This window comes from Lepeophtheirus salmonis, chromosome 7 (genome assembly GCF_016086655.4).
Source record: "Lepeophtheirus salmonis chromosome 7, UVic_Lsal_1.4, whole genome shotgun sequence".
Lineage (NCBI taxonomy): Eukaryota > Metazoa > Arthropoda > Copepoda > Siphonostomatoida > Caligidae > Lepeophtheirus > Lepeophtheirus salmonis.
In genome coordinates this window covers 27,113,449-27,125,002 of record NC_052137.2, presented here as the reverse complement: position 1 = coordinate 27,125,002, position 11,554 = coordinate 27,113,449, and positions in this window count along the sequence as shown.

Sequence of the window (11,554 nt, the reverse complement as noted above, 5' to 3'; positions counted from 1 at the left end):
CGCTTTGCCTACGTAACATCTACACAAAATACTGAAATGATGTAAACAGCTTTGAAATTAAACAAGGTTGTCGCCAGGAGCACTATTTATCCTAGCGACTATTTAATCAAGAAAATTTAATCAGCAGATTCTTTAAGGGGGATTAACTCTGGAATTTCTGGATACAGGGTTGAAGCTTTTGCGGACGATTTGACTGTTTTGTATTCTGGGGGATTATAAGTCGTCCAGAAATTTGTAAGTTGTACACTGGAAATTTTTAAACTTTCGGAGATTGTTCTGGATTGAGAATTAATTTTGCTTAGTCAAAAATTTTAAGTAACATAGAATATATCTTACCTGGTCTAGAAATACTGATGAAAATCCTTGTTACTATAATTTCTATCACGGGGGACTCTTTTAGGGAAAACTTGAGATAAATCAAGGAAAAACTTAGGAAAATTTCTGTTATACATATTTTGTGGGATGAACCTGCCCAGAGAATTCATATTTGGAACTCTCTTATCCTTCCCAAAATAACGTATATGTTAAGACTTATATTTTATTATAAGAAGTGTGCAAGCAAAATAGAAGAGTTGTGCGTGGATTTTCTGCTTTGGTACGGCCGGAGAAGGATATAATGGAAGCGAATTATCTGTCCTAAAAAGTATGGAGGATTGGGTCTAACCTAAATTATTTTTTTTTGGAAAAATTTTTATTTACGTGGTTCAGAAGAATGAAGAATACACATGGTGGAAACAATTTTTCATTTCAGTCTTCATTTTTACGCATTTCGAGGTAAAAGGAAAAAAAAAATCATCGCGATTTTGAAATCACAATGGCTTTTTTGGAACAAAGTAAGATATGTAAGACAAATAAATAGAAAGAGGGATTCATTCAGAGAGAAAGCTCACATTGACCAGAAATTTGGGGCGATGTCTATCAATTTATTCAAATTTTCAACATATTGGTCCCGACACAGGGTAATAAAAACACACTTTCTGGCAAATATTCATGGAAGTATGCCTAAAAATAGGGTTTGCTTCTTTTGTAAATCCGCAAAGGAAATTGAAAATCTTTTTTTGTCTGACCGCTGTGACACGGAAAATACAGACATAAAATAGACCAAATTGCATAAGAAAAATATAGAATAATTTTAAGACCTAGTCATTTTGCTTTTCTTAATATTGGCCCCTACCAAAACAAAATCATCTATTTTATTTCAAAAGTTATTATGTACGAAAACCCCTTACCACTTCACATTCTAAAATATGTAAAAAATATCGGTTTAATCTTAGGAGGTGTTTTTACTTCATTGTTTTTTTGTATCGAATGTTTATATTGTATTTACAAAAATTTAGTTAATTAGAATATAGTAGTTGTACTTCTGTCAGAAAAAAAACAAAAACCATTCAATAATTTTTAAAGACCTAAAATAGATGCAAATTATATGATAAGTTTTTATGTATAATATTTTATTATCATATTTGTCATATTTTCTAACAATATTGAGAATACCCTTATTAATTTTATCATATTTTTTATTTTGTTGAACAATATTTACTCTATTGTTTTGAATATGTTTGGATTTGGCCATAAATTCTTCTTTTTCAATGCTTCAATTAGATAGCAAAGATCAGGATAAGGAAATGTAAAACACATATTAATTGCATTATGGAATCTCTCCACCCCATTTTTCGTCCTGGCAAATTTATAATGTTTTTTATTTATCATGAAGTTGAGCAATGATCATAACTGACAATTTTGAACCAAATACGGCAATTTCCCGTAATCTATATAAGATATATTTAAAATGTGACTAACTATTTTATATGACCATGTTTGATAAACCAGCTTATAAAGTATTGAATGACCCAAAAAAAGTTAAAAGGTTCATAGTATTTAAAAAGTCTCGATTTATTCATTTCATAGAATTATAATATTTATTCAATTGAAATTTATTACTTCAACGTAAATTCAATTATTGACTATTAAAAACCTAAGAGTGTGTTCCCCATCACATTTTGATGACATATTAACAGAGTTTTATCGGAAAAGAGATTAATTGGAACTATTTGTTTCAAATTAACTGTTTTTGATTTTCTAGCTTCCAGCGAAAAGGAAAATTACACGTCGAGTTTTGATTATTAGAAAGTAAGCTCAATACCAAATTAAAATAACAGATGGAGAAGTCAATTATATGCAAATCATTCCGCGCTGTGAGTTTAACCACTTTATAGCGAATAAAATTTGCAAATGATTTGGATACGTGTACCAATTTTGTGATGATCATTTTTTCATTCTTTTTGAATGGGAAATAATGCCAACAGTGGTTTAGATCCAAATAATATTACTTCTTTATTCATTTTGAGACAGGAATTATTTTTGAAATTTTCAATTTCTTCTAGTAGGGCGTCAATTTAGTACTTGCTTTCAATTCGAGTACATGTGAGAAAGATGGTTAAGTCGTTTGTATAGGTATAGCTGAGCCTTAATTTCTCCCAAATAGGAACTCATTCCTTTTATTATTTCTTATTGGACCAACTTAAGGTGAAACTTGAACTTTACGATTTTTTTATGATATATCTGTGAGAGGTTGTGTCGAATGTACTTTAAAATTCGAGGAGCAAAAGTTACGTACTCTTCTCCACTGTTTTGGATTTGTCATTCACACCCTCAATTTATCGGGGGATGTCTTCTGCACAACCGAAGATGAAATTTTTATTTGGATCCATATTGATTATAAAAGGGAGGAATTTTACCATTGAGGCGTTCAATATTGCAACCATTATTTTATATGAAGTATTTAACAGTGGAATAAGCCAGTAGTTACTTATTTTGCGGGTATCTTTCTCATTTTTTGGAATAAGAGTAACAATGTCTTTACCCATAAAAATTGGAACACACCCTTTATTTAATGCTTCCCCATATGCTGCTTTTAGTATAGGTGCCAGTTCCTCACAGAAGATTTTCCTAAACTCAAAAGGAAAACCAGAGGTGCCAAGGGACTTCAAATTCTTTTTATAAGACTAGATAGACTCAATTATTTTTATTTCTGGTATGTATTCATGGATTTATTTAAATTTTTCTTGAACATTGGTAGTAGAATTCATATGCCCTAGGTTTTGAGTATTTCAAACCTGGACTGGTGATCGCCATATCTAAAAAAAAAACTACAAATTTTCTCAGTGTTACTTTCATTGCACATATAATTTTCCATAAATTATCTAACTGCACCCTTTTTTATGTCATTTGGATCATATGATATTGATCCATCTCGCATTTTAATGCAAGGCATCACTTTTCGGACCTGATGACTTTTTAAAAATATTTAAAGGGTATTTCCCTTTGACATTTTGATCCACAAGTTTGGATTTATTTCTTATTAGTGTACCTATGTTTTCGTAATTCAAAATCTTTCTAGTGATTCATGAATATCAATTAATTTTTTTTATTCAGGTAAAGTAATTCTTCTCAAAGTGTTCGTTTTTTCATTGCTCTATGTATCACATTTCGCGCAATTAAAATCCTTTTGCTAGGTTTTGCAATACTTTTTTTTTACGTATGTATAGCATGGTTAGTAGATTTCAAATTTAATGTTATGAAAAAAATAAGACATCCCCTTTTTTATCTCCTTAGTTGTATGAATTGAATCTAAAAGAAGTGACACATTCAATTTCCAAAAAGATTTGTTCCTTCTAGATCTTGTTCCGATAAATACGTAAATAGGTTAATGGTCTCAGATATACGGGGGTAAAGTTGTAAATGTGTTAAGTTTTTCTACTATTATAGATGAGACAAGATTATAATCTAATCTACTTTTAATTATTTTCTTATCCATTGTGAAGCTAGTCTAAGTGAATAATGTATTTCATTGGTACCTCTAAAGGCCAAGGTCGAATAGATTATATTTCTTTATATTTTCTTCTAAATCATTCCTTGTTTTTAATCATGTCCCTCTTGCGAATCCTATAGGTACTATTATTATGTTGAGAATACCCATGACGTTAAAATTGTCTGGATACTTTTTGGTATGTGAAATAAAATTAAGAAAAAACCCTCCTCTTGCCTAATTTGGGCCATAAATACGAAGGCAGTTTCTCTTAGCCTAGACAATTATATTTCAACCATAACAAAATTTCCTCTAATGCTCCAAAAGCTTGGTTTTCATTATTTTTCCCCCAAAAAGCTGAACCCGTCAGGATGGATGCTTTCATGACATTTGAACGTTAGCTGAGAAGGATGTGTGTGAAACTGGTATCAATAAATCCAATGTGTGAGGATCTTTTACTCTTGTGTCAACAAGACATACTATGTCTGGAAAGGGGAGTGATTTTATATAGTTTAATATTTTTTTATCGTTGTAGAAGTAGTTGACATAAAGTTTACGTGAAAAGAAGGATTTGTGAACATTGTATGAAATGTGGAAAAAAAAAGACAACTTCCAATCATTTCCCGTTTATACATACACTTTTTTTATAAAGTAGTAGTGATATCATATTGTAATGAAATCGAATTGATATTTAAAAGCTAATCATCTGCCCAGTGACTTGTCTAGCATTTTCTAATCCTCTTATTTATCCACCTGTTAGGTAGAGGGGAGTTTTAAGAAAAACAATGAGCCCTACCCTTAGAGTGAGGAAGACAAAGTCTTCATCTGTCACAGGTGCTAATAAGAATAATTTGTGATATATATTGACGATGGTTCATCAAACAATACGAATTTAATCTAAACTAAAATCATTTGATCTTGCTTTTGTTTTGACAGCGGTCCAAAAATAATTGGTGGTACTTGGATAGTTTGATGTTATTGTAAGTGATGGGGAATGGAACTTTTCTTAAAACCACTGATCTAAAATATTAAAATTTCAACTAAATACAATGTTTATCTTCAATTTGAATATACATCCCTTCAAATTCTTTTGTAATTTATACATATTGAAGTCTTCTTTACATAGAGTTTGATTTTGTTTGTTGCAAATTTATGTATGCAATATTTTTAGCGATACAAATACGTTCCAAGACGGATTTTTTTTTTTTTTTTTTTGGTTACGTCTTAAAAGATTTTTTATTAGGCAATTTGTATTGATATTAATGTATTGACTGAAATTTCAGACCGAAAACAGAAATTTAAATGAGAGCGATGATTCTTTGGGACCAATTCAGAACGAAATTTTCTTTGTGACCATTCCATACCAAACTTTTTGAAGGGTCAAATTACTTTGGTCCACTAAAAATTATAACAATATCACACTTTTCAAGGATTTTCTCATCAAAACCAAACACTAAAATGTATTTTTGTTTCTACTCTAAAAGTTTGAATGATAATAAATTGTTTGCTATGTATTTAAGTAATTTACGAGAAGCTTTTTTTGAATAATATCTATAAAAATGTAATTATGTACGTGTAAAAATATTGACACATTTTCAATAAAATGGATTGAACTTCTATTAGTTTTTAAAAATCTAATTTATGAATGTAATTAAAAAAATAAGTAGGCTGATTACACAAGTGAACAATTTTTTTTTTTGATCAATAATTAAGATAGTGTATTCTTGATTCTTTTTACACCAAGAAATATTAAAGTTACCTTCATAACCGAAAAAAACTAGTTTTATGCCCTCTACAGTACTTTAAGAGAGATAAATTCCAACAATTACATTATTTAGTGTTATTTTTTGCCTAGAATGATATAAATTTAATTTATGTTTATTTTCAATTACATTAAAGATTTAGTGATTATTTTTTGATATTCTGTTCCTGCTGTTCTTTTTACACAAACAAACTAATCATATAATTTAGTCATTTCATCATCATGAACAATCAACAAGCAAAAGGAAGAGCATCTCTGATATCCAGATGCTGGAGTTGATGAGGTGAAGATTACAGACATTGTGAAGTGTTCTAGGAGCCTGGTTATTAAGTTAGACAAGATGAAAAAATGGAGAAGACCTCTCCAGGATGTTAAGAAGTGGAGGGCACCTTCTCACTGAGGGCATAAAAGTCAGAAGTTTCAAAAGGTGAAAGAATATCCTCACATGGATCAAGAAAAATGGGTCAATTGTGAAAAATTTCTCAGACAAAAAGATTCTGACCTGTTGATCAATTCAACAATCGTTAGAACGATAGTTGGCTTGCGGATACAAAAAAAAAGAGGTCCAAGGGGTTTATCAAACCGAATATCCGACCAAAACAATGGTCATCGGCGTTGTGGTCTCTCATGGAAAGAAGAATATTACGTTCTTTTTCAAGGTTGGACCGAAAATCGGTCAGAAGGCCTACTATAAGGTATTTAGGTACACCATCGTGCCTAAATACCTTATAGTATTAATATATATATATATATTATATATTTTATATATATATAGAAGACCAACTGCCCGTGAGTGTAACTATCAGTCAAATGTTCTGCGCAGATAGTATGGCTTGATTCTGGTCCTAAGAGATATGGCCCCCTTCCTTCCCAGATTTGAACCCACATGATTTTTCTATATGTGGCACATTGGAGAGTGAAACCAACAGGACCTCACAAATGTGGACTTACTGAAGTCCCTGATATATAATTGGTTGATGCTAGGTACGGATTGGAGTAGCAATATGATTATGATGCATTCCCATCCATGGTAGCTAGCGAGAGAATTATTTGGAATGATATTCTGAATTTCACATCTTCCTCAACAATAGACATTGTGCGTTGGAATTTTGACAAAAAGTTTTTCTTTAAAAATAAGGAAGACCTGCAAATGCTAGAATTCGAGGCTTTATCGAGAAAAATCATTATAACTCACGATAATCGCGATGGTTCGGTGTTTGGTTACAGAAAATTTATCTTCCCACTTAAAGGAGCAGCATTTAATCATTAACCACCAATTCCGTGGCACCTGTTAATGAACTATTCCTCTCAAACAGAAGCAGAAGTCACAAGAATTTGGGATTATTTTGGGGACTTACTCGAGTTGCCTTGTAAATGGACAAACATAATTATGGTCTCAATCTCGAACATAAATTATGGGAAAAAATTTACAGCCAATTTCAAATTTCATCAGATTGCATTTATTTTAATACTCCCTGTAAGAAATGTGGTAACTTATTTTATTTAATAGTTCACGCTTTTGCAAGTTGTCTGGCTCTCAAAATTGTAAGAGAGTTTGTCCCAATGAATGTTCCAAAGATTACGGAGAAATTTGTCTGCCCTTTATTGTTATTAAAACTTCCTTCGAAAAGTCGAAATGCAAAAAATCGTGAAAGAGAAAATGCTTGATTGCAAAAAAATAACCATTGAAGAACCCATCAAAGTAGAAAATCTTAGAGGAATAATGATTGCAGCTACTGCAAGATCCATTTTTACTAAGTTTCCTAATATTGGGTTAACTTCATGGACTTACAATGGAGATTAAAAAATATATTATCCTTCTTGTTCAGAGGTAAGTTTAAAGTTCCTTTCTCAATTGGTTTGCAATTTTGGAAAGTTTAAAAATGAATCGATTTCAAATAATTACTTTGTTGTTGTTTGTTTTTTATTATGTTTTATAAATTATTTTTAGTTCGTTAAATTATGTTTCACAATTTTATTCATTTAGGGGATTTGAAGTCATCTTTTTTAAATGATTTTGAAAAGTTTGGTGCCGTTAATATATTTTATTCAAATCGTTTTATTAATATGTATCAAATATCAAAATTGTTTTTGTGGTGACAGTTGTTTTTTCTAGAGACCTAATTGTAAACTAAAATGTTTATTTATATATGTAATGTATGTAATCTCTTTAGAATGAAAAAAGATTAGGAAAACAAAATGGACCCCGATTAACCTAATGGATCAGAGCAAATAATACATAAACAGATGCCCCTACGCACGAGTTTTTGCAAATAACAGGACCTATTATTATTATTAATATAATTATATTGCCCCCATAAAACCTACCCACCTATGTAATATAAATCGATTTTAGTGAGAAAATGAAAAATTAATTTAGGCTACGTAAGGTCGATTTTATTTCTACTAAACTAAGCACTTAGCCCCAATTAGAGGCATACGTGACCATAGGCCTCTAAACCTTTCTCGACAAATTACCTAACACCCATAACCTCTATTATAGAGTTATTATAGAACTACGGGTAGGTGGATGGTCCAAGATAAAAGCCAGTATAAGTGAAATTGGGGAGGGCTAACTAGATTTTAAGAATTCTTAGCTTTTTAAAGTCTCTGCTAACAAAATTAGTAGTATAGTATTATATTAATTTTGTTAGCAGAGTTAGGAGCTAGGAGTTCTTAAAATCTAGCTAGCCATCCCCATTCCACGTATACTTGTTTATTATCTTGTCCCATCCACCTACCCGTAGTCCGCTATCTCTCATGCGTAACTCATTCAGACCCCTCCCCCCCCGACATTACACCCCCACTAATGTCAATTTACTGAAAATCCTTCATTTTCGAAAAACCGTATAACCTTTATCCTTCCACACAATTTTTATTTATTAAGTGTCTAAATAATTTGAGTTTATAACCTTTTCATTTAATAAGCCCTAAACCTCAATTAAATTATCACCTGGCTTATTAACAAGAAATCAAACTTGCTTTACTGCTGTCCCACCTTTCATTCCTTTACCTGCCAATACTCACCCTTTACTGCCTGGATGTACTTCAAAGTCTTTTTTTAGATAATCATGTCCAGTATTAATTTTCAAGTGTATATTTTCTACCTAATTTTGAAAAAATTTAGTCTATGATCAATAAAAAAAATATGTTTGTATTTTCAATTAAGGAAATGTTTTTGATAAAAAGTATATATATTTTTCTATTTTTTGTGTTCCTGGTGTTATTATTAATATTCATTCGCCCAAATGTACTTTCAAAGCCATAGTACACCGATATAAATATTTACTTTTTTTGAATAATATGACCAAGTGGATCTCAAAGTCTTGTTAATATATTTTTCTTATTAAAAAGTATTTTTCAAGTTTTTTCATTTATATTATATTTTGATGCCTATAAAAGCTTATACAAACGATAATTTTTCTTTTTAATTCATTAGATAACATTCAGGCGTTAAAGGGTTAAGTCGAAATACTTGAATACTTTTAATTTTTTCCAATTTTCAAGTCTAAACTGTTTCCTAGTCCATTTCAAGCCCACATTTATTGTATATTTAGTGTTCATTTTCTTTAAGTCAGTATAAATAAATCAATTTTGATTATAACCAATTAAATAAATAATTTAAGGTAGAAAAGGGAGCTTAGGTCGTTTCTTTTGTTTCTATATTATTTTTTTCTTTATAAGCCACGGAATTTTAGTAGACATGAGAAAAAAAAATCTAAAATTAGGTATATATATATATATATACTTTTGCCAAAACTCTTAACACCAATTTCAAATTTTCATTAATTTTTTGGAAAGGTTGCTTGATTTACATAAAATAATACTTTACAATATTGACACTCGAAAATCTTAACAATCCTATTAGCATAATAATTTGTTTGTTGCTCCAAGTGATCATCAGATTCGTTAAGGCTTGAAAAATATGTCATAATAGTTATTTTTGATAAAATTTTCTTTATAGCAATGTTATATTGGCACTAACGACCTTCACAAATTTTAAAAAGAAATTTATTTAGAAAAAGAAATGAATCATATTTTTATATGTTTAGAAAATATGATGTATTAAAAAAAGATCACAATGCCTTTGTTATTTTTAATATTTACAAATAATTATCTCTAAGCTGAAATTAAAGCCTGTATTTTAAAGTTATAATTATTTACAAGAAAATATATAAATTTAGAAATATCAAAAAATAATAAAAAATGAAGACACAAAAAAATCTTTATATAGAATATTTTTAGTTCTTCTGTCTTGCGTGAAGAAATATAAGCCCTCTTTTTTACAAATTTTTGAGCATCCAATATATAACCGACCATAAAAAATGATGAATATGAAAAATCGGAATCTTGATTTTTCTTAATGCTCATAGCAAAACTCAATATCCCAGGAAGCTGAAGTCCTTTTAAAATAATAAAGTTACTGCAAATCATAGTTGCTTCTAAAAAATAAAACGTCATTTTCTTAACAATTAAATCCAAAAGAAAATTGGTTTGTTAGTGTACTGCCTCACTTACATTTATATCCTTGTAGATATATAATATGTTAAAAATGAAATTAGTACCCGTAATTTTTTGTTCAAGTTGCATGTATTATATAAAGTACCTAATATTATAATTTCGTAGCTACTATTGTACGCCTCAGTCCTCACATTGAAAAAAGAAGAATCCAAGAAATCAAAATTAAAAAGAAAGGAACTGCTTTTATATTAAACAGCTAAATAAATTATCTAAGCCTCCATTAAAAATTTTAGAATATACAAATATACCCTAAGCAAACTGTATCAAGAAAAATAAATAATTTTATATTATTAGATTTAATGTCTCAGGAGCAAACTAAAAGATATTGGCAATAAAATGTAGATTCACAGGAATAAGAAGCATTTTTATGAATCTCGGTATGTAAAATATCCCAGCTCACTAACAGAGGGTAATATAGCAGCAGACCATATTATTTACAACTATAATGATATACAAGTCTGCAATGCATTTTTTAATATGAATAATAAAAAAACAATTGCAAATTGAGGCATAACCTAAATTTTTGTTTCGGTATGCTCTAAATATACATATACTTTTTCCTCAATATCTATAATGTATTTTGTTGAGTTTTGCACAAAAAGTTATTCAATGCGTTATTCCCATTTTTTTTTTGCAATGGTACTTTCTATATCAAAACTCTTTCACTATCTTGCTTGTGATTTTTTTAAAGAGCCTTTTTGTAATATTTATGAATATAATATGTTTATTGTTATTATTTGAAATATGTCACAAAAAGGATGTGATCATCAAAGTAGAGGATGAAATAATAGATTGGTGCCTACCCATAGTTAGTATTACTAAACAGAATGGTAGAGTGTGCTTAACAGTTGACTTAAATAAGTTAAAATTACAGGTTAAGGGATTTGTTCATCCTTTGAAAACTCCAAAGGAAGTTGTTTTTCAAATCAACCCGAAGTCCCAGTTTTTACAAAATGGACTACCACAGTTCAAAGTAACGACTGATCATCATACTGCTTCCACTTTCTTCAATAAATCAAATTAAAACGCCAAAGTACGGAGGTTAGAATAATGCCTTAAGCATTACCAGTTCAAAGAATCATGGAAGCAAAGGAAAGTCTATATTATTATCGTGAGCTCCAGTATATGATACTGCAAGAAAAAAAGATGGACTTAGCGCTCTTAAATTACAAAGCTCTTATTGCTAGTAAAATTACAAATTATGAACCCTTAGCTGCTGAAGAGATAAGAGCTGTTATCATCTCAGCTATTGCAAGGTATTCTTTTTCTCTTTGAGGGTTCCTGACACCTTTGGATCTGGATGGAAATATGGAGGTACCCCCCGATGTTTGCAAAATATTTAGACTCTTTAAAGTGGATTGTAAGATCTTAAAAAGCTTTTAAATAGAAATAGTCTTACTATGGAGACTGCTTGTACTTTTAATAGTGGATTGCTCCTTATACTATCTTTATTTCCTCCTATT